Source organism: Odocoileus virginianus, chromosome 6 (assembly GCF_023699985.2).
Source record: "Odocoileus virginianus isolate 20LAN1187 ecotype Illinois chromosome 6, Ovbor_1.2, whole genome shotgun sequence".
NCBI classification, from domain to species: Eukaryota; Metazoa; Chordata; class Mammalia; order Artiodactyla; family Cervidae; genus Odocoileus; species Odocoileus virginianus.
The window spans coordinates 56,024,170-56,042,464 of record NC_069679.1 but is presented as its reverse complement, the minus strand read 5'-3'; the positions used below and the strand labels follow the sequence as shown (position 1 = coordinate 56,042,464).

General features: G+C 44.6%; 1 long non-coding RNA gene across 1 annotated transcript; it reads left to right on the top strand.

The window, feature by feature from the left end:
* The first annotated feature begins 3,293 nt into the window (after positions 1–3,293).
* Positions 3,294–16,652, top strand: LOC139035651 (uncharacterized). Its single transcript, XR_011488323.1, has 3 exons — positions 3,294–3,514; positions 7,963–8,007; positions 16,511–16,652. It is a non-coding gene; the product is annotated as an uncharacterized lncRNA (long non-coding RNA).
* Positions 16,653–18,295: the final 1,643 nt, after the last annotated feature.

Here is an 18,295-nt window from a genome sequence, read left to right as displayed (position 1 = left end):
GCTTCTATTGAGAGTGCAACAGAAGTCAAGACCCAGAAAAACTGGAGGAGTGAATAAAGTATTTCTTTGGCGACCCTCACTGTCCCTCCCTTACTCTCCCCTGGTGAGCAGCCTTGGGGGCCTGCCCTGTGCCACGTGCTCTGGGCTGAGTTATCAGTCATTCCATAGGAAACTGCCCTGTGTACATTCCACCTTCACCTATACATTCACATATCCATTCCTTAAGGGCAGGGCCCTTGCCTGTTTGTTTACTGCTGTGTACAGGCACTTTGACTTGTGACTGGCATGTAAAAGACACTCAGGGCATATTTGTTGAAGTTTTAATACCTCAGAGTGGGACGTGACCAAGGGTGATGACCTCCTATAGCCAGAGCCTACATCTTCCACCCCCTTCGCCTCCTCCTAGCATCATTCTGCCCACCCCTGGAATCTGGATTTGGGGAACACCCCTGATCATCTTAGCCTGGTCCCTGGCACTGCAGAGATGGGGGCCTGAAACAGGGGCCCCACTCTCGCTCCATTCCTTTCTGCCACAGTGTTCAAAGAGAAGGACCATCCCTGTGCCCAGCAAGGAGACAGATAAAAAGAAAATATGCAGGCCACATCTACAAAGCTTCAAGGCCAAGGTCTCAGTTCAAGGGGCACCAAGTAAGGAGACAGAAACACCAGATGGGGTCCTTTGGTAACTGGGTCCAAATGCCTGGTGCCAGAAACCAGAAAATAGCATTTTTTTTGTATATATAGCAACTGGCCTAGGGCCTCGTTCCACCAGCTTCAGAGGGAAATAAATCTTGTTTGTTTAACAGACCCAGTGGAAGAATGTCCTGGCACAATGCCCGACACCCAGTGAGCACTTAATAAATATTTATTGAATGAATGAGAAAGATCTTGAGCCCAGCAATATATTTCTTGACTGCAAGAGGGGAAAGGTAAAAGTCAGATTTGTGAAGCCATACATCCCCTCTCCTCCCCACAACCCACACACAGAAAAGAGCAAAAAGGAAAGCAAAGAAACGTATCATTAGAGCAGTAGGAAGAAGCCACCTCCGCTCTGCGACTTGGGTCAAAGCAGTTAACCTCTCTGGGTCATAACTGCTTCATTTGTATAATGGAAAGCCTGGGCTTGGAGAGCCAGTGCTGAGCAGCTATGGCTCTGAGTTTCTCTAAGGCACAGTCCCTCACACCTAATTACACAGTCATTCAAATCATGGGGTTAACCTTTCTCTCAACCTCCTGCTTTGTGCAAGCGGCCCAGTTACAGAACAGATATTCTTCTTTAGGGCCATTTTTTTAGTAACATTGGGAAGAGGTTGAAAAGGAGAAGCTTCTGGTAAAAACATGCCCTCCTTTTCAGGTTGTAATTTTTCATGTTCATTACAATGGGAAACCCCCCTCTCCAAGGACAGTGCCAAATAAGAGGGCAGCAAGGTTTCTCCACACGGAACTCAGTCTGCTGCTGGGGTGGAAGCAGCTGGTATTCAAGAATCAGGAGTAGATTTACTTTTGAAAGGAGGTAGACAAGGGGAGAGCAGGGAGCAGGGGAAAGCCTCTCTGCCTTTTCAGTTTTGTAGACAGTAAAAAATGTCCTTCTGAAAAGAGCAAAAGGAAGAGGTGGGGAAAATAAGTTTTTAAGTGAAAAGAAAAAAAAAATTAAATTTTGTGTGTGTGTGTGAAAATAAAGCACTTATTTTCAGCATCTATAGTACTGGTGATCAGCACAAAAATCCTTACTGAAAAGACGGCAAACAAATCAAAATCTGTGCTAGGAAATTTCAGGAGTGTTTAATAAATGTCACATAGCAGAAGGATTCCATGTTCAAATTAGTTTGGGGACTTTGTAGTACTTCTCAGAGCCTTTACTGTACAAAAGGGCATGGTGACTGGAAAGAAAGACTTGCAACTCTGGCAAGCAGGGTTTTCAGAAGACACTTTGGGAAACACTGCCTTATAACTCATTTCTCTTACTTGAAGGCAAATCATGCAAAGAAAAAGAATTATCCTCTCTAGTTTCAAAAGAAAAAACAAGATCAACACATGTTTAAAATTACTCCTTTGGGAGAGTGGAATTAACAATTTAGTTTCAATATTGAACCTTTGCGTGGAAGTTAGAGGGCAAAAGATCCGGGCTTGATATATTAACACACTTGCTGACAATAACAGCTGTTCCCAAATGAAGAAACTATCATCAGGAAGACTGAATAACTTGTCTCTAGAATAAAAATAATGGCCACCCCAGATGGAGTGTTTGCTGTTATGATTCTGTGCTAAACAACATTACCTATGTAGATACAGATAGAGATATATAAAACATGCATGTATATATGGTATATATGATTTTATATTTATGTTTATACCCACTTTTCTATTTAATCTTTATAACCCTACGTAAGAAGATAGTATCATTTATCTTCATTCTGTAGATTAGTAAACTACGATTCCAGAACATTACCTAACTTGCCCAAAGTCACATATAGAGTAAAAGGCTTAGCAGAAGTTCAACTACCAGTCACAAAACCCTGTAGAAGGGGTTTTGGTATAGACAAAGAATGTTCTATGCTGGGAAAGATGGAAGGCAGGAGGAGAAGGGGGTGACAAATGATGAGATGGTTGGATGGCATCACCAACTCAATGAACATGAGTTTGAGCAAATTCTGGGAGATAGTGAAGGACAGGGAAGCCTGGTGTGCTGCAGTACATGGGGTCACAAAGATTTGGACACAACTTAGTGACTGAAAAACAATGTGATTTACAGGATCCTTACAAATAGTTATGACTAATTTTCCATCCACCTATATAGACTACTACTAATAATATTTATAAAAACACTGAATTCAACTTGTAAACATACTAGTGGCTGCTATGCGCCTAGCATTGTAAAGAATGCAACTGATAACAGTAAGGAGATCAAACCAGTCAATGCTAAAGGAAATAAACTCTGATATTCATTGGAACAACTGATGCTGAAGCTATAGCTCTAATATTTGGCCACCTGATGTGAAGAGCCAGCTCTTTGAAAAAGACACTGATGCTGGGGAAGATTGAGGGCAGGAGGAGAAGGGATGACAGAGGATGAGATGGTTGGATGGCATCACCACCTTGACGGACATGAGTTTGAGCAAGCTCCAGGAGTTGGTGATGGACAGGGAAGCCTGGCATGCTGCAGTCCGTGGGGTCACAAATAGTCAGACACAACTGACTGAACTGAGCTGTCCTGTGAAGCCTCAGTCTTTGCACATAATGGTTACCATTGAGGCAGAATGTTCTGGATGGTTGTGGATCTGAAGCTGTTGCAACAGTGAGCTGGAGTGACAGAAGTTCCTGTGACAAGGGTAAAGAGCACGCAGTGTACTTATATCTAACCAACACTAGGTACTGGGCTCCACATTTGCCACATAGCATGAAGAGCTACAATAAAATACAGGGGAAGGTGCCCCGATTAGCTTCAGCAGCATGAGCAGTCAGGACTACACCTGGATGTGAATCAGACCTGCAGAAATGCCTCAAGTAGGACCAGGTAATCCAGGTGAAGGTACAAAGGAAGGTAGGCTAGTCTGAGCTTTGAGAGTCCTCATAAGTGTGGATGCAGGTTGAATCACAGGGAAGGAAGAAAACCTTTTGGAAGACAATGTCCAAGGCATTTAGACTTTTTGTGACATGGTGGTCGTGGTGGTAGCTGAATCGCCAAGTTGTATTTGACTCTTTGTGACCCCATAAACTGTAGACTTCCAGGCTTCTCTGTCCATGGGATTTCCCAGGCAAGAATACTGGAGTGGATTGCCATTTCCATCTCCAGGAGATCTTCCCGACCCAGGGATCTAACTCGTGTCCCCTGCTTGGCAGGCAGATTCTTCACCACTGAGCCAGGAGGGAAGCCATAATTTGCTTGCTCACGTATCCTTCATTGGTTCGTTCTCTCCCTTTCTGACTTTTCCACTCCCTTACAGTGCTTCCTTGGATCATCTCCCGAATTAAACACTTGCCCTCAAATCCGTGTTCAGGGTTGCTTCTGGGGGAACCCCACCTGGACTTGGACTCCCAGGCCCTGGCAACCTGGGCATCCAACTTAAGTACTAAATGACCTAAATGATTCTACCTGAGAGTTTTACCCTAGAGCAGGCAAAGAGAAACAATCTAGAATTTGTTCTGAGGCCACTAGCAATGGCCTCCTATGTCCAGCAAGGTGATATTTTACCCCTTGGATTTTAGAGTTGGGAAGGACATTTGAGGTCATCCAGTTTTTTTCTTTACAGATGAGAAAATTGAGGCTAGCAAGGTTAAGAGATTTACTTCAGGTCCCAGAGGGAGGCAGAGATAGGAGACAGTTATAGACTCATAGCAAAATTAAGAGGAAGGTACAGAAATTTCCCATTTACCCCTGCCCATACATGTGTAGCCTCCCCATGATCACATCCCCACCAGAGCGGTATGTTTATGACAACTAATGAAACTACACTGACACAACATCACCCAAAGTCCGTCATTTACACTCAGGTTCACTCTTGGCGTTATACATTCTATAGGTTTGGACAAATGTATGACATAGTATTTTCACTGCCCTAAAAATCCTCTGTGGCCCACCTATTTGCCCCTCCCCTTGGCAACCACTGATCTTTTCACTATCTCCACTTGTTGTTATTCAGTTGCTCAGTTGTGTCTGACTCTTTGTGACCCCATGGACTGCAGCACGCCAGGCTTCCCTGTCCTTCACCATCTCCCAGAGCTTGCTCAAACTCATGTCCATTGAGTCAGGTGATGCCATCCAACCATCTCATCCTCTGTCACCCCCTTCTCCTCCTGCCTTCAATCTTTCCCCAAATCAGGGTCTTTTCTAACGAGTCAATTCTTCACATCAAGTGGCCAAAGTATTGGAGCTTCAGCTTCAGAATCAGTCCTTCCAATGAATATTCAAGGTTGAGTTCCTTTAGGACTGACTGGTTTGTTCTCCTTCCTTGCAATCCAAGGGACTCTCAAGAGTCTTTTCCAGTACCACAGTTCAAAAGCATCAATAGTTTTGCCTTTTCCAGACTGTCAGTGTTGGTTTGTCCAGTATGTAGTCTTTTCAGTTTAGTTCCTTTCCCTCAGTAATATGTTAAGTCATGTTTTACTTTATGTTATGGGGAAGTTTTGTAAAGGAGAAAGGTGGCTATGGAGCTGGGAGAATTGATGGAAGTACAGAGAAAGAAGGACCTGGTAGAACCAGAAAATGAATTTCGCCGGCATCCCAATTTTGCCTAGGGCCTGCTCCAAGCTGGGCTTTAAAGAATGGATTTCACACTTGCACTCGTCCTCCTGAAATCCAAATTCCCACTTGTACTACGAGACTTTCAAGCAAAGGGCAAGTCAGAAAACAAATGCTGCCGGAGCCTCTTCTAACAGCTGTGCCTCTTAGTGCATATCGCCTTGGCAGGGGCCCTAACTTATTTTGCTCACCCTGACGTGGCTAGCACAGCGGATGATCAGGATGGGAAGTGGCCCATCGAGACATTCCCAGGTTTTGTCACTAGTGCAAATCTTAACCCTCAGTGAGCGTCTTTCATCTATCAATTTCTTCACTGTGAAAAAGGACTCTTACCTTGATATTCATCTAGGCCCTTCAGCTGACAGGATCTTTTAGCCTGTTCCCCTTGACTCCTAACTCACTTTTTCCCCAGAGAGGGAATCTGGTTGACCTCACTCACCGGCCAGTCTACTAGTAAGGACCTCCCCCTCAGGTGAGGCCCAGCCCCAGCCAGTGAGCAGGAAGTGGGCAGTACAGAGTCACATCATGCTTGCCTGTGTGACATGGCCTGCAGCAGGCTCCACTCTCTTGAAGGGGATATGGGAAGAGTCGGTGGGGGGCAGGGAACCAGACCAAAGTACATGGGGGACAGAGGCATTAATTTACTCAGGAGTATTTAGCCAGAAGACCTAGAGAAAGGTTCCTCTGGCTTCTCCAAGAGGGAGCTACTCCAGTGAGCAGCAAACATGACATTAGATCTAAGGGATGGTGTTTCTGAGGGACCCAGAATTAGTCTGCCTCCCTCCCCCTTTTTTACATCCATTTCAGGGCTTTCTGTGAACCAACAAAGATAACAAACAAACAAGGAAGGTGGGAAATTGCAGAAGAGAAGCTTGCTGAAGTCTAAACATGGGAACCTAGTCTGAAGTTGCTGCCTTCCTCCAGATTTGGCAAAGTAGTCTCTCCAGACTTTGACTCCCTACCTTATTCCTTAGATGGGAACTCAAATTTCTCTCGGTCTTGAGTCACAGAATTATAGATAGACAAGTGTAAAACACACCACCTTGTGTTCAGATCCAGAAACCGAGACCCAGAGAAGCCCTGTGACATGCCTAACTGCTGGAACTTGCCTTGAAATTAAGTCTTTAGCCTGGCTACTCATGTATTCTGGTGCCAGTGGAACCTCTCCATAGCTTCCCGGAGAAGTCTCAGAGGTACAATAGCTGCGTGGGCGCCAAGAGTGTTTGCAGACACCAGACGTGGGAGCCTGGAGAGTGCCTGGGCTTTCATGTGCCCACAGCTGATGTAGGTAGAAGCAGCATCACTCCAGCCTGATGAAGACCACCTGGAGAAACCAGAAACTGAAGTGAAAGACACCCCACCTTGCTCACACAGCCTGAAAATTGATTCAGGGAAGTTACACTGCCCATAGTGTGACATGCAACTTATTTCTTAAAAGAGAACCCATCAAAATCACTAGTCATTAAAAATGAATCAAGGTAAGGTTAAAAATTACAAAGGTGAAGACTTAATCCAACTACAGTTTACCTGAAGGAAGGGAAGACCAACTCTTGGGCAAAACCCATCCCAAAGGTGAACAAAAGAATCCAGACACTTAGACACTTGCCCTTACCCTCGGTTTTTGCAGGAATAGGCAACACCTCTTTGGTGGAAGAGACCTGGGTTCAGATCCTAAATCCTCTGCTTACTAGCCAAGAAGCCTTGGCCAGGCAATTGCACTTGTCTGAAGTTCTGCTCACTCTTCTACATGACCTAGGACTATTGTGAGAATTCAGAGATAAAGTATATAAGGGGCCCAGCTCTGGATGGGCACAGAGTAGGTATTAATGAAATAGTCATGAATTTGGCTGTAACCGTCATTATTTGACCACCATGTGCCCGTATCTAACCAGACCATCAACAACCTAGGCGAGCTGTTTCAACAGGTGAGAGGCAGGCTTTGGTTGGACACAGCTGTCTGGACTTCACATCCCAGTAACAGCTCAGAGCCAGCACTGGACACTGGTTGGCTTAAAGCATGGATCTTCAACCTCAATTGACATTTTTGGACCAGATAATTCTTTGATTGAGAGACCTAACCAGCCTTATAGGATGGTGAGCAGGATTTCCCAGCCTCTACTCATTAAATGCCAGCAGCATCCTTCTCTAATTGTCATAACCAAAAATGTTTCCAGGCATTGCCATATGTTTCCCCAGGGGCAAAATCACCCCAGGTGTACTTCTGGTCTAGTGACATATCAGGAATGGGTTTCTCAGGTGAGTCAAAGAATCCATCCAAGGTTTCTGGTTACAAATCACCTGCCCAGGGTTACCTTTCTCTGGCAAAGCAATGAAGAACATTCATCTCATATATCTTACAAGCACTGCATTCCAAGGGAAGAGAATGAACTGGAGAAATAATTTGGTAGGCATGTAGTCTGTGACTACCCATTGCTACCTGATGGAATGGTAGGCTTTTTCTGAAGCTCAAGCACAGACTAGATGTCGGCAGGAGCACCTTGCTTCTGGTTAAACATTGTAACTGGTCAGCAGCATTCTTTCCAAGGATAGTTATCACTCTCCAGTTAAACATACCAAGGCGTTGCTCCAATGCCAGGGGCCTATGTCTGCAGAGGGCCCTTTAACAAGAATATAAATGAGTAAAAGAATGAATGAAGCCCCCCCCCATCTTTTCTTCCCCCTTTTTCTTTTTTACTTAACAATTTATTTTCTCACAATTCTAGAGGCTGAAAAATCCAAGATCAACATTCTAGCAGATTTGATTTCTGGTGAGGACCCTCTTCCTGGATTGTTGACAGCCACCTTTTCACCATGTCTTCGCGTTGAGGAAAGAGGGAGAAGCTGGAGGTCTCCAGTGTCTTTTTAAAAGTTTATTTTAAATAGGAGTATGGTTGATGGCTTCCCTGGTGGCTCAGATGGTAAAGCGTCTGCCTGCAATGCGGGAGACCCGGGTTCAATCCCTGGGCTGGGAAGATCCCTCGGAGAAGGAAATGGCAACCCACTCCGGTACTCTTGCCTGGAAAATTCCATGGACAGAGGAGCCTTGTAGGCTACAGTCCATGGGGTCGCAAAGATTCAGACAAAACTGAGCAACTTCACTTCACTTCATGGTTGATTAATGATGTTGCATTAGTTTCAGGTGTACGGCAGTGATTCAGTTATACGTATACATGTATCTTTTTTCAAATTCTTATCCCATTTAGGCTGTTACATAAAACTGAGCAGAGTTCCCTGTGCTATACAGTAGGTTTTTGTTGGCTGTCCGTTTTAAATACAGCAGTGTGTACATGTCCATCCCAAACTCCCTAACTATCTCTCCCCCTGCCCATCCCCTAGTGACCAGAAGTCCATAGCACCTCCTTTTCATGTCAGCTTCTGTTGACCTGTGTGACTCAGGTTTACTAATACATAGGCTCAATAAATAGCATTTTAAAAGTTAGCAGGCTGTGACTGAGACACACCCCTGGCCAGGAATGGGTTCCCTTGGTCCCGCTGGTGGTTCGCTGTTGGAACCTCCAGTGACCTCCAGGAGTACCCTGAGAGAACCCCCTGAGTCCTGCTGTGGCCCAACTGTCTCAAAACTGTGCAGAAACTAGTTCTTTCCAGGTTTGGGGGCTAAAGTGATTCCATTGGGAATGAACAGAATCAACCCCCCTCAGCCACACAAAGAGCACCCCAAGATTTGATGGGCCCAGAGGGGAAGGATGCCAGAAAGGAAGTAGGTGAGGTACAAACATACACTTAGTACATACCTTACAGTAAGTAAGACACTTTTTCAAATGCTATCTCCTTTACTTGTCACCACAGAGGGAGCTATCCCCCATATCACTGACAATAAATTCAGAAAAGTTTGGCCAGCTGAGACCAGTCTTTGCCACACCTGGGCCTCCCAGCCCTGCCTGCAGAGTTAAATCACCTGAAAAGCTTTAGAAAAATACAGATGCCCAGGCCCCAGCCTCCACCAATTCAGTCAAAGCCCTCACAGTGGACCTGGGCATGTTCATTTTGGAAAAGTTCCCAGGTGATTATAGTGAACATGTAGGGTCTAGAACCATGGCCCTACCACAAGGAATAAAGAAGGGAGGTGTGGACAAAAGGACAACACAGTGGGTAACTGTTGTCTGTGTCTGGTCATCCACCCCCAGAGCCATACAGTGCTGCAAGGGACACTCCTGCCCCACACCCCCACACCAGCAGGAGGCACTAGGAGAGGTCAGGCAATTTTAAGGTATGCCAAATCCACAAATCCTGCATGCTGTGCGATATATTCCAATAGGAACTGCTTTTGCATAATGGACTTTTCCATACAGTCAGCACTGCTGTCTCACTTTATTCCTATAGAGCACTGGTTCTCAGGCAGGGCACATTGGACAATGTCTGGAAACAAGATTGCTTCTCACTACTCGGGCAGAGTAAGGAGGTACTAGTGGGAATGCTGCTAAACACCTTTCAATACACAGAACAGCCTCCTGCCACAAAGAATGATCCAGCCCTGAACAACAGCAGCAGTGAAGTTGCGACACTCTGCTGTAAGGAAGCAGCAGTCACCACCAGGGTGGACCCAAAGCCTTGAAGACAACCCTCGTTTAGGTCAGAAGCCTGTCTCTGACCAGGCATGTTTCAAAGAATCACAGAATCTTAGAGCAGGAAGAGACTTCAGAGACAATGAGCCCAACTGAGACTCAGCTGGGTTTTTAGAAAAATCCTAGAACAAAGATACACAGTGTTTACCAAAGTACATTATAATGCATTGCTGGTTTGACTTTCCACCCAGATAGTACATGTGTTGCAAATTAACTAAAAATAGTATTCCTTACTAAGAATTCTTATTCGTTGATTTAACAAATATTTCTTGGGTGCCCAGTGTGTTCAGGGCATGGTGCCAAATTTCCCTGCCAACACTGTTACCCACCCTGGGATAGCCCTCTTAATGTTCAAGCCCGATATAAGATCTGGGTGGGATATACAGACTCAGAATCCAGCAAAATCACCCCCAGTTGGATTTATGGTGGTTTTATTGTTTTCTGGTTCATTGGGTAACTTGGCAACCTGGAATCAGGTGTGCGAAGAACTGAAGGAGACCCAATCAAGAATCAACTCTCCCGGGGGCTGCATGGGGCAGCGGGGAGGGGAGAATGTGAGGCTCAGCACAGCCTGAGGCCCAAGGACAGATGCCTAGCACTCCTCCCACTGCCCAAAGATGACTTCTGCCCCCAACCCAGCCTATTCCAGCTCCCTCTCACATCAGGCAAGTGACGAGCTGCAGACCCTGGCCACCCAGCACCCAGCACCCAGCCACGGAGCCCAGGGCTCTCCTCCTGCCCCACTCCGCCTCCTCACTGCCGCACGGTTATCGACAAGAATAAGCGCTCCGCGGTAACCTGCCATGGAAATGAAAACTGCTCAGGGGGAAGGAATGGGGAACGTTTTGTCCTTCAGAGTCACAAAAGATTTAAGTCATTCTCCCTATCGGAGGTCTCATTTACCCTGAGCGGAAACAGCAGCAAAATAAAAACCTGTCGAATGGATTGTGCAATAAAGGGAAATAAATGCTGCACAGGCAAACTGGTGGGGCAAAGAGGAAGACATGAAGCCACCATGAGGAAGCCTGTGAGCGTGCAGTGCTGGACTCAGGGTGATGCTAGAGGAGGCGGCCAGGGGCCACTCTGCTGCCGGCTCCCTGAGAGTCTCTGTGCCTCTCCACGCCAGCGATCACAGCTCCCAGCCGCTCTGCCCGCCCCACAAAACTCTAGGCTCAGCTATGCTGCTGAAACCTGGCCAGACACAACTGTCCCCGATGTGAAGCAAGAGCTGGCCAGAGTCATCTGAATGGCAGGCCTGTGATCTCAGCAGATGCCCCCAGTATTTCACCTGACTCTCTGCTCCTTTTTCAGAACTCTATCTGGAACTTATTTCCTCAGAGATGTTTCCTCTAATCCTTGCACTCAACAAATATTTACTGAATGAATAATATTTATTGAGCAGCCCTAAGTGTTAGGTACCCTATGGGGATTCCCAGGTGGTGCTAGTGGTAAAAAACCTGCCTGCCAATGCAGGAGACATAAGAGATACGGGTTCAATCCCTGTGTCAGGAAGATCCCCTGGAGGAGAACATGGCAACTCACTCCAGTATTCTTGCCTGGAGAATCCCACGGACAGAGGAGCCTGGTGGGTTATGGTCCATAGGGTTGCAAAGAGTCAGACAACACTGCAAAGAGTCGAAGCAGCAGCAGCAAGGGCGTGTGATCTCCCGCAGCAAACCTCTTCTCCTCTTTAACAATAATGATGGTAATTAACCACTTATACAATTATTTCATGGGGTCCAGTTCCCACCCCCAAGTCTCCAGCCCGTCCAGAATGTAGAGCTACAGAACAGGAGCCAAATCATCTGTTGACTCTGCTCCATCCCACTGCTGGTGCCTCCCAGGCACTGCGACATAGTGAGTGAACAAGTGAACATACGCGAGAGCAAACAAAGATACTCTATTTCTGGAAGCAACCTAGATGCCCATCAGCAGACGAATGGATAAGGAAGCTGTGGTACATATACACCATGGAATATTACTCAGCTGTTAAAAAGAATCCATTTGAATCAGTTCTAATGAGATGGATGAAACTGGAGCCCATTATACAGGGCGAAGTAAGCCAGAAAGATAAAGACCAATACAGTATACTAATGCATATATATGGAATTTAAAAAGATGGTAATGGTAACCCTATATGCAAAACAGAAAAAGAGACACAGATGTACAGAATAGACTTTTGGACTCTGTGGGAGAAGGCAAGGGTGGGATGTTCTGAGAGAATAGCATTGAAACAAGTATACTATCAAGGGTGAAACAGATCACCAGCCCAGGTTGGATGCATGAGACAAGTGCTCAGGGCTGGTGCACTGGGAAGACCCAGAGGGATGGGATGGGGAGGGAGGTGGGAGGGGGGATCGGGATGGGGAACACATGTAAATCCATGGCTGATTCATGTCAATGTATGGCAAAAGTTGTAAATTGTAATATTGTAAAGTAATATTGTAAATATTACAATTTACAATATTGTAAAGTAATTAGCCTCCAACTAATAAAAATAAATGAAAAACTAAAAATAAAATAAGATAAATTGCAACATTTTTATAAAAAAATAAAAGCCTTATAAATCAGGGGGGGAAAAAAACAAAGATACTCTATTTCTCAATCTAAGTCCTCAAAAATCTAGTACTTATTTTATCCTTATAGCATATGTCAAACTGAACGAGCCTCATTTCAAGAGCTCAGAGCCACACATGGTTACCACACAGGAGAGCACAAGACTGGGCTCCACCAGGGTCTTACCAGCATTGTGGTTTGCTGGTAAAGTAGGAAAAAAATTAAACTCTGCTACAGCAAAAGACAGGGCTTTCCAGATGGCTCAGTGATAAAGAATCTGCCTGCCAAAGCAGGAGACGTGGGTTCAATCCCTGATTCAGAAAGATTCCCTGAAGAAGGAAATGCAACCCACTCCAGAATTCTTGCCTGAAAAATCCCATGGACAGAGGAGCCTGGTGGGCAATAGTGCATGGGGTCTCAAAAGAATCGGACACAACATAATAGCCAAACAACAACAGTGGGAGACAACATAGCCACTACGCTTCTGCTCGTTAGACAGCCCGGATCCAAACCTGACTCTGCCACTCACTACTTCCCCAACCTGGGTAAGTTATGTGACCTCCCTGTATTTCAGTTCCCTCTTCTATAAAGTGGAGGTATTTTAATAACAGTATCTGCGTTGTGAGAGAGACAACAGGAACGACGAGCTAAGACCCATCAGCCCTTAGAACAACGCCTGACACATAAGCTCACAGTAGTATCAACCATTGAATATCTTATTACATGTTTGTATCACATACAGATATTCACACTCCACTTCCTGCCACAAGAGACGGGAGGCAGCCTGAGCTACCACATCCCATGGTTACAACAAAAGAAAAACCAGTATCCATGCTAGAATTGCATTCTGAACACATCAGTTACTAGCAAAGCCCACTGGGGGCCCCAAGAAAAGTAAGACGGAGTCTAGGTGATAAGGTCTAACCTTTTCCTTTGTGCATCATGTAGGTACATTTGCTGTTAGGGTGCCAAGTCCAGAGGCCTCGCACCTGGCCCTTCAGCCAGTTTATAACAGGACTGTGCCAACATCTCAGCTCCAGGGCTATGTGCAGAAACGCTGCCCAGGACATTCAATTCAAGATAGCAGTGGTGAGCCGTGTGCAGAGGAACTGCTCTCAGCTCTGCAATCTAGAGCCCGAGCAGCAAGCACAGCTGCGCCTGATACCACAATCCCTCCACCCACTCTTCGCTGGCGAGATCCCTATAAAGCAGCCCCCACTACAGTCTCTCTGGGAGAGCATGAGCTTTAGAGGCCACGCTCACACCTCTTCATTCTTTGATCAAAGACTAAAACTTTGAGCAGAAGAACTCAATCTTGTTCTGTTGGCTTGAGCAACACTGAGCAGAAGGACCTTTGTTAGGGACCAACTTGGGTCAGTAACATATTCCTTCATGTGTCATAGCAAATGAGACTGATTGTGGATGTACAAATTGTACAGGCTAGTAAAAAACTTAAATCTGCATAGAAAATTTAGACTGCCATGGCACACATTATCATTGGTGAGAACAGGAAGTGCTCATTTAAAGAAAACCTTGAGAAACTTTCTACAAGTTGTTTTAATGTAGTTCTCACATCTGCTAAATTTAAATTAAAAAAATTAAATCTCATCGTACAAGACAGACAAGTTGTGTCCTTTCCAATCCAGCAAAGAAAGCAAATGACCTTTACATTTGATTTCCTGTCTGGGGCATAAAGTCGGTTTTAGAAAGCTGAGCATTCAGCAGGTTCCAGATGCAAGGAAGATGCTGGAACTCTGGCTGCTGTCATTATGACTTTGGAGCAGGGGTATGCCACATTTGGAATGAGGTAATAGTACCTACCTTGCAGGAACATTGTGAAATTCAATTGAAGTAATACAAGTGACAATGCTTGACCCAAAGTAGGTATTGTGTTTCCTTAGGGAAACACAATCTTATGTCTGGATCTCATTAATGATGCCACAATCTCATTAAAAACACTTCTATAGTGAACTAAAAATGTGTTCTAATTCTGCCCTTTTTGACTATGCAGAATGAGTCTAATTTCTCTTTCAAAAAGCACTCAAAATAGGACAGTGACCTTTCACGCCCTCCCCACCAAACGTCTCTTTTCCACCTAAATACCGTCAATTTCCTCCAATAAGACAAGAATTTGTTGTCTTCAAAGTAACTAGAAGCATCTGGGCTGTGGTGGGTCCCAAGATACACCTCAACACATCTCAGCACCGATAATATGCCAGTAGTCCTGGAGGATCCCAAACTTGGTCTTGTGGGATCAAGTTAACCTCATGGTTAACCTAATGCTTTCTTCTTCATATAAAATTCAAGGAACTTTCTCCATATGCTCTCCCCACCCCCAACACTGACGGCCGACACTGCTTTGTTTGAAAGAGCTTGTTTCAGGACTAATATGCTCTTCGCAGTTGAAATCCAGCCCGGAACCTTTGAAGTGACATTTATTGTGGTCTTGGGAAAGGCTCAGTGGAGGTGAGAAGTGACAGCTGAGGGTGATAAATCCAACGCAGCTCAGCTTTCATTTAAGGGCGAACTATCACCCAGTCAGCCTGGCTGAGTCATCAACCAGCTCGGGGCAGCTCGAGATTTCTTATGTAAATGGTAAACAGAACACTGAATGGTGACCGTTTCTTCAACCACTAGGATGAGCTGTTGGCTTCTGTTCTCTGCTCAAACTTGACATCTTAAGCTGCTGGTTAGAGGACAGTAGTGTTAACAAAAACATTTCAAGACTAATCATAATCATAAAGCCTCTTAGAAATGATGCTGTTTGATCAGCATGTTCACAACACACCTTGCCTGCTCTGCTTCCCAAAGCACCGGATGGGACGTTGTGAAACGCTAGCATTGACTGTCTATATCGTAGCCTCTAGCCACTTGGGACCACTGAGCACTTGAAATCTGTCCTGTCTGAGATTTTAAGTATAAAATATTGCAGGATTTCCGTGACTTCACACAAAAAAATTATAAAATATCTTATATAACCTTATATGTTGATTTTATATTGAACTGATATTCTGGCTATATTGAATTAAGCTAAGCAATTATTAAATTAATTTCAGCTTTTTTATAGTTTCTTTTCAGTGTGGTTACTAGAAAATTTTAAGTTGCATGTATTATTCATAATGTGGCTCCTATTACATTTCAATTGAACAACACTAGTCTGGAAGGCAAGATGGGAGCTAGAAATCACTCATTTCTCTGACTCTTCCTCTGGGTTCAGACTTGGGAAAAAAGGGACCTACTTCAGAACTTATCACTCACTTTACTGTTTGTTTATCGGTTAGACTAGAGCAGTGTTCCTCAGACTTCAGTGAACAAAAATGCTACAAACTGGACTATGAAGCCCCAAGAGTTATGTGTTGAAGCTCTAACCCTCCCCCTCCCACTATATGACTGTATTGGATAAGGTCTTTAAGGAGGTGATTAGGGTTAGATTAGGTCACAGGGGTAGAGCTCTGATCCAATAACACTGATACTCCTGGGTATACATTATAGCTGAAAAAACCAAAAACACTGATTTGAAGAGATACACACACTCCAGTACTCATAGCAGCACTATTTATAATAGCCTAGATATGGAAACAACCTAAACATTCAACAAAGATGAATGGATAAAGAAGAATATATTTGTGTGTGTGTATATATTCTTGTATATATTCTTGTGTGTGTGTGTATATATATATATATGCATGTGTATATACATATACACATACATACACACAATAAAATACTATGCAGCCATAAAAAAGCATAAAATTTTGCCACTTGCAGCAACATAGATGGACTTGGAGGGTATAATGCTAAATAAAGTAAGTCAGAAAGATAAAGACAAATACTGTATGATATCACTTATATGTGGATTCTTAAAAAAAAAAATACAACAAACTAGTGAATGTAACAAAAAAGCAGCAGATTTGCAGATATAGAGAACAAACTAGTGGTTACCAGTAGGGGAGAAGGACAATAGAGGGGTGGGGAAGTGGGAGGTACAAACTATTGTGTATAAAATAAGCCACAAAGACATACTGTACAATAGGGGGGAACATAGTCAATATTGTATACTAACTGTAAATGGAGTATAACCTTTAAAAACTGACCTGTAACTCTCACAATATTATAATCAACTGTACTTCAGGGACACAAAGCAGAAGAGGAGGAAACGCCAACGCCGTCCTCCCCCACGTGAGGACACAGGGAGAAGGTGGCCGTCTACAAGCCAGGAAGAGTCTTCACCAGAAACTAAACCCTGATGGAAACTTAATCTCAGATTTTTCAGACTCCAGAATTGTGAGAAAATATATTTTTGTTATCTAAGCCCCCAAGTCCGTAGTATTTTGTTATGGCGGCTTGACCAGACTAAGGCAATAAGCATCACCTGGGGAGCTTATTAGACAGACAGGTTGTTGGGGCCTGTTCCTGACTCATGATCTGAGATAGGCCTGGAAATCTGCCTCTTTTTAACAAGCACTCTAAGCATTCTATCTATATTTTGATGTGCCCTATGAAGCTGAAACTCCAGTACTTCGGCCACCTCATGCGAAGAGTTGACTCACTGGAAAAGACCCTGATGCTGGGAGGGATTGGGGCAGGAGGAGAAGGGGACGAAAGAGGATGAGATGGCTGGATGGCATCACCGACTCGATGGGCATGAGTTTGAGTAAACTCTGGGAGTTTGTGATGGACAGGGAGGCCTGGAGTGCTGCGATTCATGGGGTTGCAAAGAGTCAGACACGACTGAGCGACTGAACTGAACTGAACTGAGTCCAAAAGAAACATCATTATCTAGACTCCTGTTGGTGCTGTTACAGTCCGACTTGGCGGCCATGAACTGAATTCCTAGTTCTACCACTCCAGCATGCATACTAAGTCACTTCAGTCATGTCCAACTCTTTGCAACCCACCAGTTTCCTATGTCCATGGGATTTTCCAGGCAAGAATACTGGAGTGAGCTGCCATGCCCTACTCCAGGGGATCTTCCTGACCCAGGGATCAAACCCAGGTCTCTTCTGTCTCCTGCATTAGCAGGCAGATTCTTTACCACTAGTGCCACCTGGGAAGCCCTACCACTCCAGCAGGGGTAACCAAATTAGCTTGATTGTGAGCACCCCCTTTTGGTAAAATATTTTGAGCATGCAACCAGCTGAGCACTATACTTAATAGACTACATATGCCCAATGGGGCTTCCCTGGTGGCTCAGTGGTAAAGAATCTGCCTGCCAATGCAGAAAACAGGGGTTCAATTCCTGGGTGGGGAAGATCCCCTAGAGAAAGAAATGGTAACTCACTCCAGTATTATTTCCTGGGAAATTCCAAAGACAGAGGAGCCTGGTGAGCTACAGTCCATGGGGTTGCAAAAGAGACGGACACAACTTAGCGACTAAATAATGAATCATTTACTGAATATTAACAAAGTTAATTTCTGCATAAAAACACAGGTACAAAGTGAAGCTGCTTTCTTTTGGGATCACAACAGATCATCTTTAGCCTGTGGAGGCCTCTCACTGAACAAATTATAACACTTCATATATTATATGAAGTCCTTGCTTTTGCCCAAGCTATTCCCATTCTGCCTTTTCTGCACTTAGAAAATGCCTATTTATTCCTCAGGCTTCAGCTCATAAATCTCCTCTGAGCTGCTCTTTGTCCCCTCCCCCTCCCACAGACAGCATTTCAGCCCCGCTTTGCAGCACCTCTATGGACTCACCACACCAAACTGCAAATATTTGTTTAACCTGTCAGCTCCTTGAGGGCATGAACTGGGCTTTATTTATCTGTTTCTCCTGTGCCTTGCACACAGCTCCTGGCACAATGTATGCATTTTTTTTTTAATGTTTGTGAAATGAGCAAACCAATGAATGAAATGCAATTAATCAATACTTTCAGCAAGTCATTGCCCTTCTCTGCAGAAGTAGAATCACCAT